Genomic DNA, 12,263 nt, shown 5'->3' with positions numbered 1-12,263 from the left:
TACACGAAGGGATCGAGCGATCCACCAAAAGTCTCAATGTCTCTTTGGAAGGGTAGGGGTAGCGGGACAGTCTTTGGCAGGAATGTGGTACGAGGGTACCTGGGGCCCAGTTCTTATCCTCAAGCTGGAGGACCTCCGATCTCGGAGGGGTCGAGCCGCGACGGCGTCAACAGGGCTCTGGCGTACAGTTCGTGGAGAGCCGCGATTCAATCAGCAGGGCTCTCACGATGGTTTCTGCTCAGCTCGAGCCGCGACGTCGTCAGCAGGGCTCCGAGGAAGGTCTCAGCGAGGTGGGGCCGCGACGGCGTCTGCAGGGCTCCGATGTTCCAGGTGGTTCAGGAAAGGTTCACAAGAGGGAGCCGCGACGCAGTCAGCAGGGCTCGTGATGGTTCCGACAAGAGTTCTTCTCCGTAGGGTCAGCCGCGATTCGATCAGCAGGGCTCTCGACTCCGGGATACAACTGCCGAGCTGTGGTGGGGTCGCCCCAGATATAGGTCTGGAGCCCTTTGATGTCCGGACCCTTGCGCCCAAGGGGGCGGAGTGGCCGGGTGGAGGTGGCCAGACGCCCAGCAGGAGAGGCGCCAGGCCCATGGGAGTTTGCAGGGCGATCACACCTCGAGAGGGGAGGACAGTTGGGGGTCCCAACGATACCGTCCTCCGCCGGGGGCGATGAATGGTTCCTGCGGCACCCCCTGGCCAGTCCGTGGTGCCTCGAGGTCGGGGCTTCGCTGGGGTCGAGGCCGGGTTGAGCGGGGTCGCGCCGGCTGGTGTACGGGGTGACGTAGATGCCAACAAGATGGCGGAGCCATGAGGAGCATGCGACCACGTGCAGTTCCAGGTGAAGGGCCTTGGAGCAGTTCAGACGGGTGGCCCGTGAAGGCCGGGGCGGGGAACGGCCACAGTCCAGGGGGGTTAAGGACCACGCCACGAGGCCGGGTCCAACAGGCGTCCCCCCCAGCCGAAGGCATGGAGAGTCACCCATCTCCTTGGGGATTCTCCTCGTCAAGGCGGAAGAAGCGGGACAGGCCGTCGGCGTTGGCGTGGTCATTGCCGGGCCGGTGTTCGACGTCAAAGTCCATCCCTTGTAGCGAGATGGACCATCGCAGCAGTTTGGGGTTCTCGCCCCGCATTCGCATTAACCATTGCAAGGGCCGGTGGTCGGTCTGGACCCGGAAGTGGGCGCCAAAGAGGTAGGGCCGGAGCTTCTTGAGGGCCCACACCACAGCGAAGGCCTCGCGCTCAATAGTGCTCCAGCGTTGCTCCCGGGGCAGTAGTCGCCGGCTGATGAAGGCCACTGGTCGGTCGAGCCCCTTTTCGTCAGTTTGGGAGAGAACGGCCCCGATCCCATACTCGGAGGCGTCCGTCTGTACCACGAACTCCTTCTGGGAGTCCGGGGCCTGCAGCACCGGAGCAGTACACATGGCCGTTTTGAGGGTGTCGAAGGCTGTTTGGCAGCGGGGTGTCCAGTGTACCTTCTTGGGCTGCTTTTTGGACGTTAACTCTGTGAGGGGGCCGACAATGCTCCCATAGTCCCGGATAAACCGTCGGTAGTATCCGGTGAGGCCCAGGAAGGCCCGGACAGCGGTCTGGGTAGTGGGGGGTTCCCAGGTCTGGATGGCATCTATCTTTGCTTGGAGGGGGGCCACCTGCCCGCTCCCCACTTGATGGCCCAGGTAGGTCACGGATCCGTGGCCGATTTGGCATTTGCTGGCCTTGATTGTGAGCCCGGCCCGCTGGAGGGCGGCCAGGACGGCCTTTAGGTGGAGGAGGTGCTCGGCCCAGTGGTTGCTGTACACGGCAATGTCATCTAAGTAGGCCGCGCTGAAGGCCTCAAGCCCGGCCAAAACTTTGTTCACCAGTCGCTGGAAGGTGGCCGGGGCGTTCTTCATTCCGAAGGGCATCACCCGAAAGTGGTAATGCCCATCCGGAGTCGAAAAGGCGGATCTTTCTTGGGCGCCGGGGGTGAGCTGGATTTGCCAGTACCCGGCGGTGAGGTCCAGCGTGCTCAGGTAGCGAGCGGCCCCTAGGCGGTCGATGAGTTCGTCGGCCCGGGGTATCGGGTGTGCGTCCGTCTTGGTTACTACATTCAGGGCTCGGTAGTCCACGCAGAATCGCAACTCCGGGGGGTGGCCGGGAGCTGCGGCCTTGGGCACCAGGACGACAGGGCTGGCCCACGGGCTGTCGGAAGGCTCGATGACCCCCAGGGCCAGCATCTTCGCTACTTCGGCCTGGATGCAGGCCCGCACTCGGTCAGGCACCCGGTAGGCTCTGTGTCGTATGGGGGGGTTCTCCCCGGTGTCGACGTCGTGGACGCACCAGTGGGTCACCCCCGGGGTGAGAGAGAAGAGGGCTGCGTAGTCCCGCAGTAATCGCTGGCAGTCGTTGCGCTGTTCCGGGGTCAGGGACGAGGCGAGTTGGACCCCTTCGATCGATCCATCGTGAATGTCGGATTGCAAGAGGTCGGGCAGGGGCTCGGAGTCGTCCTCGCCCCCCTCGTCGGTCGCCAGCAGCAGGCTCAGTTCGGTCCGGGCGAAGTGGGGTTTTAGCCTGTTAGCATGTAGGACCCGGAGGGGGTTCCGGGGGGACTCCAGATCGACCAAGTAGGTGACGGGACTTTTCTTCTCCACCACCTTGAAGGGCCCGGTCCACTTGTCCTGGAGGGCGCCGGGTTCGACCGGGGCCATGACCCATACTTTCTGACCTGGCTCGAATTCTACAGTAGAAGTGTTGCGATCGTACCACCGCTTCATGTCCTCCTGGCTGGCCTCGAGGTTGGCTTCGGCGAGGGCTCGGAACTTGCGGGTCTGGTTTCGGAGGGTCAGGAGGTATCGGTAGACGTCAGGAGGGGCGCCTCGGGGCTTCATCTCCCAGCCCTCCTTGACCAGACTGAGCGGTCCGCGGACCGGGTGTCCATACAATAGTTCAAACGGGCTGAACCCCAGGGACTTCTGCGGGACCTCCCGATAGGCGAACAGGAGGCAGGGCAGCAGGACATCCCATTTCCGCCTGAGTGGTTCTTCCAGGCCCTGGATCATCCCTTTCAATGTTCGGTTGAATCGCTCAACCAGTCCGTTCCCCTGAGGGTGATATGGGGTCGTGAACTTGTATGTGACCCCGCACTGTTGCCACAGGGACCGCATGTACCTGGAGATAAAGTTCGTGCCGCGGTCGCTCACCACTTCGCTGGGGAATCCCACTCGGGAGAAGATCCCCATCAAGGCCCGGCCTACCACAGGGGCCGTTATGGTTCTGAGCGGGACCGCCTCCGGGTACCTGGTGGCGTGGTCCACGAGGACCAGGATGAAGCGGTGGCCCAGGGCGGTCTGGGGGTCCAGGGGTCCCACAATGTCGATTCCGACCCGTTCAAACGGGGTGCTGACGGCGGGAAAGGGCTGGAGGGGGGCCTTGACCCGACCCCCCGTCTTTCCGCTGGCTTGGCAGGTCTGGCAGGACCGGCAGTGGTTGTCCACATCTCTCCGCATCCGGGGCCAGTAGAAGTGGGTCACCAGACGACTGTACGTTTTGTCTTGCCCCAAGTGTCCGGTGAGGGGCACATCATGGGCCAGGTTGAGAAGAAACTCCCGGAAGCGGAGGGGGACCACCAACACGCGGCTGGCCCCGAGTTCTGCTACTTTCTGTTCACTGTACAACAGGCCCTCGGCCCAGTAGATCCAGTGGGTGCCGGTCTGGTCACCGTTGGCTTGCGCGGTCGCCTGCTGCCGGACCCCTTCGAGAGAGGGACAGGACTGTTGCTCTTGCTGGAACTGCTCTCGGGTGGGGCCCCCTTCGTGTTGCCATTGCGTCAGCTCTGGTAGGGCGCTCGGAGAAGTCATCTCTTCGGGGGAGGATTCGCTGGACCCAGGGTCGGTGTCCGCCTCCTCCTCGCTGCTGGCGGGAGGGGGTGTGAGCCCCTCGGGTCGGGCGGTCCCGGAGGTCGAGGATGAGCGGGGGGCCTGGGCGGTCATGGACCGGGTGATGGCGCAGGCCTAATCAGCCAGTCCCAACATTCGGAGGTGCTCTCGTCGTTCTACTTGAGCCCAGGGGGAACTCTCCAAGTCGTTCCCCAGGAGGCAGTCGACCGGGGCGTCGTCGCGCACTGTCACCTTCAGCAGGCCCGTCACCCCTCCCCACTCGAAGGGGACCAGGGCCATCTGGCATAGGCTTTCACTGTTGTCGGCCGTCCGGACAGGGCACAGCACATTCGGTAGAATCTGTTCAGGGGTCACCAGGTGGCAGCGGACAGCGGTGATACTGGCGCCGGTGTCGCGAAGGGCTTCGGCCCGTTGTCCGTTGACCGTGACCTGCTGCCGGTACTTCTGGGTGTTGGTTGGGATGGGGGTGCAGGGTACCATCTCCCGGCTACCCAGGCAGACCAGGGACATGGCTGCCGGCTCCCACTCAGTGTTTTCTCGGTCGAGGGCCTCTTCTTCCTCTTCTCCTCCCCCCAAGGCGGCGGCTGTCAGCTGCCGGGGCGGGGGCCCGCCGGCCCCGTTTCTTCGGTTCAGAGGGCAGGCCGGGTCGCTGGCAAAGTGTCCGGTTTGTTGGCAGCCATAGCAGGTCACTGGTGGCCGTGGTCCGGGTCGGGCCGGGCCCACCCTTCGTGCTAGGCTCGGGGAGAGATGTGGCTGCGGTGGCCCTCGAGGGGGGCTCCTGGGGGCCCCAGCGGGAGGGTCTCGGTTCCTGTTCGGCCCTCCCCCCCACCGCGCTGGCGTGGGGGTCCGTTGGGGTTCCTCTGGTACTCCCCCATTGAGCTCCGGGGGACCCGGGAGTTGACCCATCGATCGGCCTCGACGGCCAGTTTCCGCGGGTCGGTCATTTTGCTGTCGAGGAGGTGCTGTCTCAGCTCCACGAAGCAATTGTTGGAAAGATGTTCCCACACGATGAGGTCGACCAGTTGCCCGTAGGTGGTTACTTTGCTGCCTTTGATCCACCCTTCTAGGGCCCGACTAAAAAAGTCCACATATTCCACCCATGTGGTACCCGGGATTTTCTTGCAGTCTCGGAACCGCTGGCGGTACATTTCCGCTGTTAGCCCGTAGCGGGTGAGCAGGGCCTCCTTCATGTGATCGTAGGAGGTCATCACTTCCTCCGGTAGCTGGAGCAGCGTGTCCCGCCCTTCACTCAGGAATCGCCCCCACAGGCCTGCGCCCCAGTCTTTTCGGGGCACTCGATGGGAGGTCATGGCCACCTCATAGGCCTTGAACCACTGTTGGATATCGTCATTCTTGTAATACTCCTTGACGACCTCCTTCGGGATATGTACTTTGGCCTCGGCAGGCGGTAGAGTGTCTCTCGTACTGGGGGTGTTGGTCCCTCCGTTCTTGGCCTTGATCTCGAGCTCCTTGAGGCTGCGCTCGTGCTCAAGGGTGAGCTTCTTTTCCTCCAACTCCCGGTGTCGTCTCTTCTCTTCTATCTCTTCTTGAAGGCGTAGCTGCTCGAGGGCCAGTTTCTTTTCTGCCAGCTGGAGTTCGCCGTCCAGTCGCAGTCGGGCGAGCTCTAGCTCGTGGCTCCGGACCTTTTCCCGCTCTCGTATTTCTTCTTCGGAGAGGCCGGTTTCTAGGCTCTTTCGTCCTCCGGTTGCCGGGGTCAGTGCGGTTGCTGTGGTCTCCGTCAGGGGCAAGGGCCCTTCTTCCTGGGAGGGGCCTGCCCCGGCCTCCAGCCATGTCCTCAGAGCTTTCTGCATCTCTTCCTTGGTACCGAGGCTGGTGGTTGCAATGCCTTTGTCTCTGCAGAACTGTTTTAATTCTTTGTGCGTATATTCTTCCAGCCGTTCGGGCTGGAACTCCATTGTCGCGTTGTTTTCCTGGCTGCTCATGATGCTATTCGTTTGGATGGGTAGCTAGTGGGTACTGGCTGGTACGTACTGCGTTCGGCTCGGATCCCGTCGCTGGCCACCAAATGTTGGAAGGCGGACCCCGAGGAGTCGGTGAGACCACCAAGGGGGGCCCTCGCACTGCACGAAGTAGCCGAGCGCTGCTGAGAAGTCTCCTGAGAGATCCTTCCCCTATCACGTACTAGCACAGTAACACCACCACACCGGACTCAAGGAGGTTGTCTCAAGACAAGCAATTCTTTATCATCAATAAAAGGTTACGAGTTCAATATTTACACGAAGGGATCGAGGGATCCACCAAAAGTCTCAATGTCTCTTTGGAAGGGTAGGGGTAGCGGGACAGTCTTTGGCAGGAATGTGGTACGAGGGTACCTGGGGCCCAGTTCTTATCCTCAAGCTGGAGGACCTCCGATCTCGGAGGGGTCGAGCCGCGACGGCGTCAGCAGGGCTCTGGCGTACAGTTCGTGGAGAGCCGCGATTCAATCAGCAGGGCTCTCAAGATGGTTTCTGCTCAGCTCGAGCCGCGACGTCGTCAGCAGGGCTCCGAGGAAGGTCTCAGCGAGGTGGGGCCGCGACGGCGTCTGCAGGGCTCCGATGTTCCAGGTGGTTCAGGAAAGGTTCACAAGAGGGAGCCGCGACGCAGTCAGCAGGGCTCGTGATGGTTCCGACAAGAGTTCTTCTCCGTAGGGTCAGCCGCGATTCGATCAGCAGGGCTCTCGACTCCGGGATACAACTGCCGAGCTGTGGTGGGGTCGCCCCAGATATAGGTCTGGAGCCCTTTGATGTCCGGACCCTTGCGCCCAAGGGGGCGGAGTGGCCGGGTGGAGGTGGCCAGACGCCCAGCAGGAGAGGCGCCAGGCCCATGGGAGTTTGCAGGGCGATCACACCTCGAGAGGGGAGGACAGTTGGGGGTCCCAACGATACCGTCCTCCGCCGGGGGCGATGAATGGTTCCTGCGGCACCCCCTGGCCAGTCCGTGGTGCCTCGAGGTCGGGGCTTCGCTGGGGTCGAGGCCGGGTTGAGCGGGGTCGCGCCGGCTGGTGTACGGGGTGACGTAGATGCCAACAAGATGGCAGAGCCATGAGGAGCATGCGACCACGTGCAGTTCCAGGTGAAGGGCCTTGGAGCAGTTCAGACGGGTGGCCCGTGAAGGCCGGGGCGGGGAACGGCCACAGTCCAGGGGGGTTAAGGACCACGCCACGAGGCCGGGTCCAACAGCAGGTGAATGTCCTGTGCCTGTCTGTGTCTGTGTACTCTGCTGAGGTAGCGTCAGTGGCATGTGGCATGTGACTGCTTTGAGGTGCTGCACATAATCCTGGTGCACCTTCTGATGCACAGTGTGAGTCTGGATCATTTATAGTGTCGTACCCCTCATGCCAGCTGTGTACTTTCAATGGCACGTGGTGCATTTTCCCTTACCCAGAGAAAAATGTCCCTATGACAAAGGTGCAATGCTTTGGCTGCATACTATGCCTTGTTGAAACCAGCAAAATTGTTCTAATGTGTGTCTCTGTGATATGTGGCAGGTGTATTGATCAAGGGGCCGATTCACAGAACTAACTTAAGACAAAATCCTAAACTTACTACTTTTGGTATTCACAGAAGTTAGGATTTTGTCTTAAGTTTGTCTTAAGACAGACTTAAGACAGTCTTAGGACAGACTTAAGACAGACTTAAGACAGACTTAAGACAGACTTAAGACAGACTTAAGACAAAATCCTAGCTTAAGTCTGTCTTAAGTCTGTCTTAAGTCTGTCTTAAGTCTGTCTTAAGTCTGTCTTAAGTTTGTCTTAAGTCTGTCTTAAGACTGTCTTAAGTCTGTCTTAAGACTGTCTTAAGTCTGTCTTAAGACTGTCTTAAGTCTGTCTTAAGTGTTTAAGACAAAATCCTAACTTCTGTGAATACCAAAAGTAGTAAGTTTAGGATTTTGTCTTAAGTTAGTTCTGTGAATCGGGCCCGTAGTCTCACTTTTTCAACCCCACAGGTAGGCGCCTCTGCCAAGGAGCAGATTTGGAGGGACGCCGTCAGTGCCGTGAGGAGGACGGAGGGTCGCAAGCGGCGCCTGGCCCAGGTGAGAAAACGCTGGCAGGATATCCGGTGCTGGACGCGGAGGATCGCACGGGTCCTGCTGGGGGACTCACCTGTGGGCCCTAAGAACCATGGGCGTCGCCGACTGACCCACATCCACAAGCGTGTGCTGGCGGTGGTCTTTCCTGACATGGACAGGCGCTTACGGGAAAAGCAGCAGCAGGAAGGGGGTAGGTACATGTGTGTTTGTTGTGTGTCACCAGCATTTGTAAGTGCGCAGTTGCATGGATACACTGCCTGTGTTTAAATGTGCGGTGCAGGTCCTGTCACTCACAGTATAGCGGTGCTGTCCTTCCTCCCTTCCCCTCCTTGCCATGTGTTCCCTGGTCTGTGTGTAGTCACTCTTTCACAAGGTCATCTGGGCTGGCAGTTTATCCACGTGACCAATGCTTGCAGCATCATGTGTGGGGGTGGTGTGTAACAGGTTTTGGGACCTTGCCTGTGCCCTGTCCAGTTCAGTACTTGTGGGGTCCATGTCAATTGGCACTGATGCTGAGTCCAGACATAGGAGTATGTCTCTGAAGTGTAATGCCTTACAGCAAGCATGTCCTATGTTGTGGCCTGTTACATGATGTGCATGAGTGTGCGATACGCAGAGTGCAGGGATGGTGGCCTGTGTTGCAGTCATTACCATTCAGGACCATGGAATATTGTTGCCACTACTGTCCCCTGGGGCATATTGTGCTAGGTATCAGGGGTGTCATCACAATATGTGGACACTCTCAGTGTCTACAGCATAGGATGTGCTCTGTGCCATTGTCCCCTGGCACCATGTATATTTACGTAACGTGTTCTACAAGTGTCCACTGTACAGCCTGACCAAATTTTCCGCGTTCATACTCACGGTGGCCAGTACCTGTGTGTCTTGTTACAATTATCTGATGATGGACATTTGTAAATGAGATTGTTGTACAGGCGCACATGGGCTATTTTGGGTCCAATATGGGTTTCTTGCAGCCCATGTGTATTTCTCCCAGACTAAGAGATGCAAGTGCTTCCTGTGTCTCATCAAATTGTCTCATGTAGGGGGTGGTTGGTGCAGGCAAGGCCTACATGTCGACACCTGAAATCTCATTGCTCGGTCTGGCCAGTGTGTGATGTTTGTCTGGACATACACTCAAGGTGCAGTGACCCATTCATGTTGGGCATGTCTTTAAGTATTACCTTTGCAGCATGTGCCTCAAGTTCATGGAGATGGTCCCTGCTCATCCCTAGTTACGGCAACGCTGTGTGGTGCAGATGCAGTGCTGGATTGTCCCCAGAGCCTGGCTCCTCTGTCCAAATCCATATCATGTCATTTGCAAATGTGTCATGCTCTCCATAGTTTCTCAGTGGCATGGTGGGTGAACCAACTGTGTGTTGCAGGGCCTATATATGTACCTTGTATTGTAGATGTTACTCATCTTTCTTTTCAGGCTATGCAGTGTAACCTATGTAGATTTGACTCATGTGACATATGTATACAGGTGTCTGATTAATTCCTGTTTATTCACCTTGCCCACAGCATCGTCGGGGGACACGGATGGAGACACCGGCACGGACTGTGCGGAGGGACAGAGCACCAGTGCCAGCAGTGACATCTTAGCTGGCACATCGAGTGGAACTGAGGCCGAGGGGAGTGAGGCTGAGGACCTGTCCACTGCCACCACAGAATATGAAGCTGACGGGTCCGAGGCTGAGCTCTCCGAGGGGGCGGAGGCTGCTCCAACAGCTGACAGCAGCACAACATCTCTCCCCGCCCCCTCCATTGCCATCAGCCGCCTCCCACTTGCTCGTGTCCCTTCCCGGCGTGCTAGGTCACCACGTGTCTCCTTCCTGCCAGGCACCGCACCCCCTGCCCCTGTCTCCACTGCTGCCGCCAATGCCGAGTCTGTGGACATCCTGCGGCAGTTGCAGGTTGGTCAGGCTGCGATGCTTAATGTCCTCCATGGCCACAGCAGAGTGCTGAACAACATGGAGGCATACATTGAGGGCATTTCAGCATCGCAGGCTGACCAACGCAACTTGCTGAGGTCCATTGACTCGACACTGACTGCAGCAGTGGGTCTCCTGCAGCGCTTCGTCCCACCCCCTACCCCTGCCCCTTCCACACTTCCCACTCCCATGCCTGTCCCACGAACACCCAGACGTCAGAATGCACACGCCACACCAGACACAGGCACCACACCAGCAGGGAAGGACAAGCGCACACCTCCTGTCACGCACACACAGGGTGAAGTAAGCACACCCACTGGGTCGGGGGGCAAACGTAAGACAAGCAGCCAGAGTAGGAGTCCGCATTCTGCAAAATCCACTCCCTCCAAATCCACTCCCCTCAGCTCTCCTGGCCAAGAGTCGGACACAGGGTCAGTCCTGCCCAGTATGTCCATCAGCCCCAGTGTGGCACCACCCCGCAAGCGGTGGAGGCAGGACACTGCCAGGGGAGTTGAGCCCCCCCCCCTCTCCACACCCTCCACCAGTAGCGCTGCGACCCATCCCTCCAACCCCCCCCTCCTTGGGGCCTGTGGTTCCTTTGGGTGCAGGGGAGACGCTGGGCAACCTGGCAGTAGTGTGCAGCGCCGTGCTCCAATCCACCTTTGGCGCTGCCCCACCCCCCGTGTTGGAGTCGTCCGTCCCTGCACCCACAACACCTCCCCTTGCCCCTCCTGTCCCTGCGGTGCCTGGTCCTTCCCCCCAACATGATGCCCCCCCCCCCCCTGTGGAAGACAAAGGAGTCTGACTGTGCATGCAAGCTAGGGGACACACGTCCCACTGTGTCCCCCATCCGGATTGGAGTCATGGACTGCCCTATGGGCCTTGTATATATTGACATTTCTGATGATTATTCCTTACATCCTGCTGAATCGAGCTATTTGTTTTTTCCATGGGACACTACTGTTTATCTGGTATTGCTGTTGGTGGACCTGCTCCCTGATTTTGGGTGGTGATAATGTGTTGGGTGTGTGGGAAATGTAGTCTTGTGCAGGTCATAGGGTGGACCCTGGTATCTGTGTGCCATCACAAGCTGTTGGCTAAATTAATTTGTTCATGTAAGCAGTTACTTCATGGTGACATCATCCCAAGGTGTGTTCCTTCCTCTGTGTAACCTGACATCTTCCCTGCAGGGTGTTTCCAATATGTGGTGCTGAGCTGTGTCTACATCAGCTGGGTGTGTGACGGACTCCTTCAACTTTGCACATGCATGCTGAGCGATGTCTCCACCTGCATCATTCGTGGCATCCTTGGTGGTCACTGTACTTGTGTATGTAGACTGTTGACATGACTTCATGTGGACATGTTCTCTTTTAGGCGCTATGCATGTGTGTACTCCCAGCCTCGCACACATGTGGTACATGTACTGCAGGGTCTTTGTGCACCTGACTGACATTTGTGGGCATTGTATCTGTGGGTACTCCACCCTTTGCGTTCCATGGGCACTGCTGGGAGGACTCTGCACCCACCCCTCCTGCGTCTGGGCACTGCTGGGAGGACTCTACACCCACCCCTCCTGTGTCTGGGCACTGCTGGGAGGACTCTGCACCCACCCCTCCTGCATCTGGGCACTGCTGGGAGGACTCTACACCCACCCCTCCTGCGTCTGGGCGCTGCTGGGAGGACTCTACACCCACCCCTCCTGCGTCTGGGCACTGCTGGGAGGACTCTGCACACACCCCTCCTGTGTCTGGGCACTGCTGGGAGGACTCTGCAAACACCCCTCCTGCGTCTGGGCACTGCTGGGAGGACTCTGCACACACCCCTCCTGTGTCTGGGCACTGCTGGGAGGACTCTGCACACACCCCTCCTGTGTCTGGGCACTGCTGGTAGGACACTACACCCACCCCTCCTGCGTCTGGGCACTGCTGGTAGTGATAGGCACCCACCCCTCCTATGTCTGGGCACTGCTGGGAGGACTCTGCACACACCCCTCCTGTGTCTGGGCACTGCTGGTAGGACACTACACTCACCCCTCCTGCGTCTGGGCACTGCTGGTAGTGATAGGCACCCACCCCTCCTGTGTCTGGGCACTGCTGGGAGGACTCTGCGCACACCCCTCCTGCGTCTGGGCACTGCTGGGAGAACTCTACACCCACCCCTCCTGCGTCTGGGCACTGCTGGGAGGACTCTGCACACACCCCTCCTGTGTCTGGGCACTGCTGGGAGGACTCTGCACACACCCCTCCTGCGTCTGGGCACTGCTGGGAGGACTCTGCACACACCCCTCCTGTGTCTGGGCACTGCTGGGAGGACTCTGCACACACCCCTCCTGTGTCTGGGCACTGCTGGGAGGACACTACACCCACCCCTCCTGCCTCTGGGCACTGCTGGTAGTGATAGGCACCCACCCCTCCTGTGTCTGGGCACT

The sequence above is a fragment of the Triturus cristatus genome, chromosome 6, assembly GCF_964204655.1.
Source record: "Triturus cristatus chromosome 6, aTriCri1.1, whole genome shotgun sequence".
NCBI lineage: Eukaryota > Metazoa > Chordata > Amphibia > Caudata > Salamandridae > Triturus > Triturus cristatus.
This window is presented reverse-complemented; position numbering follows the sequence as displayed.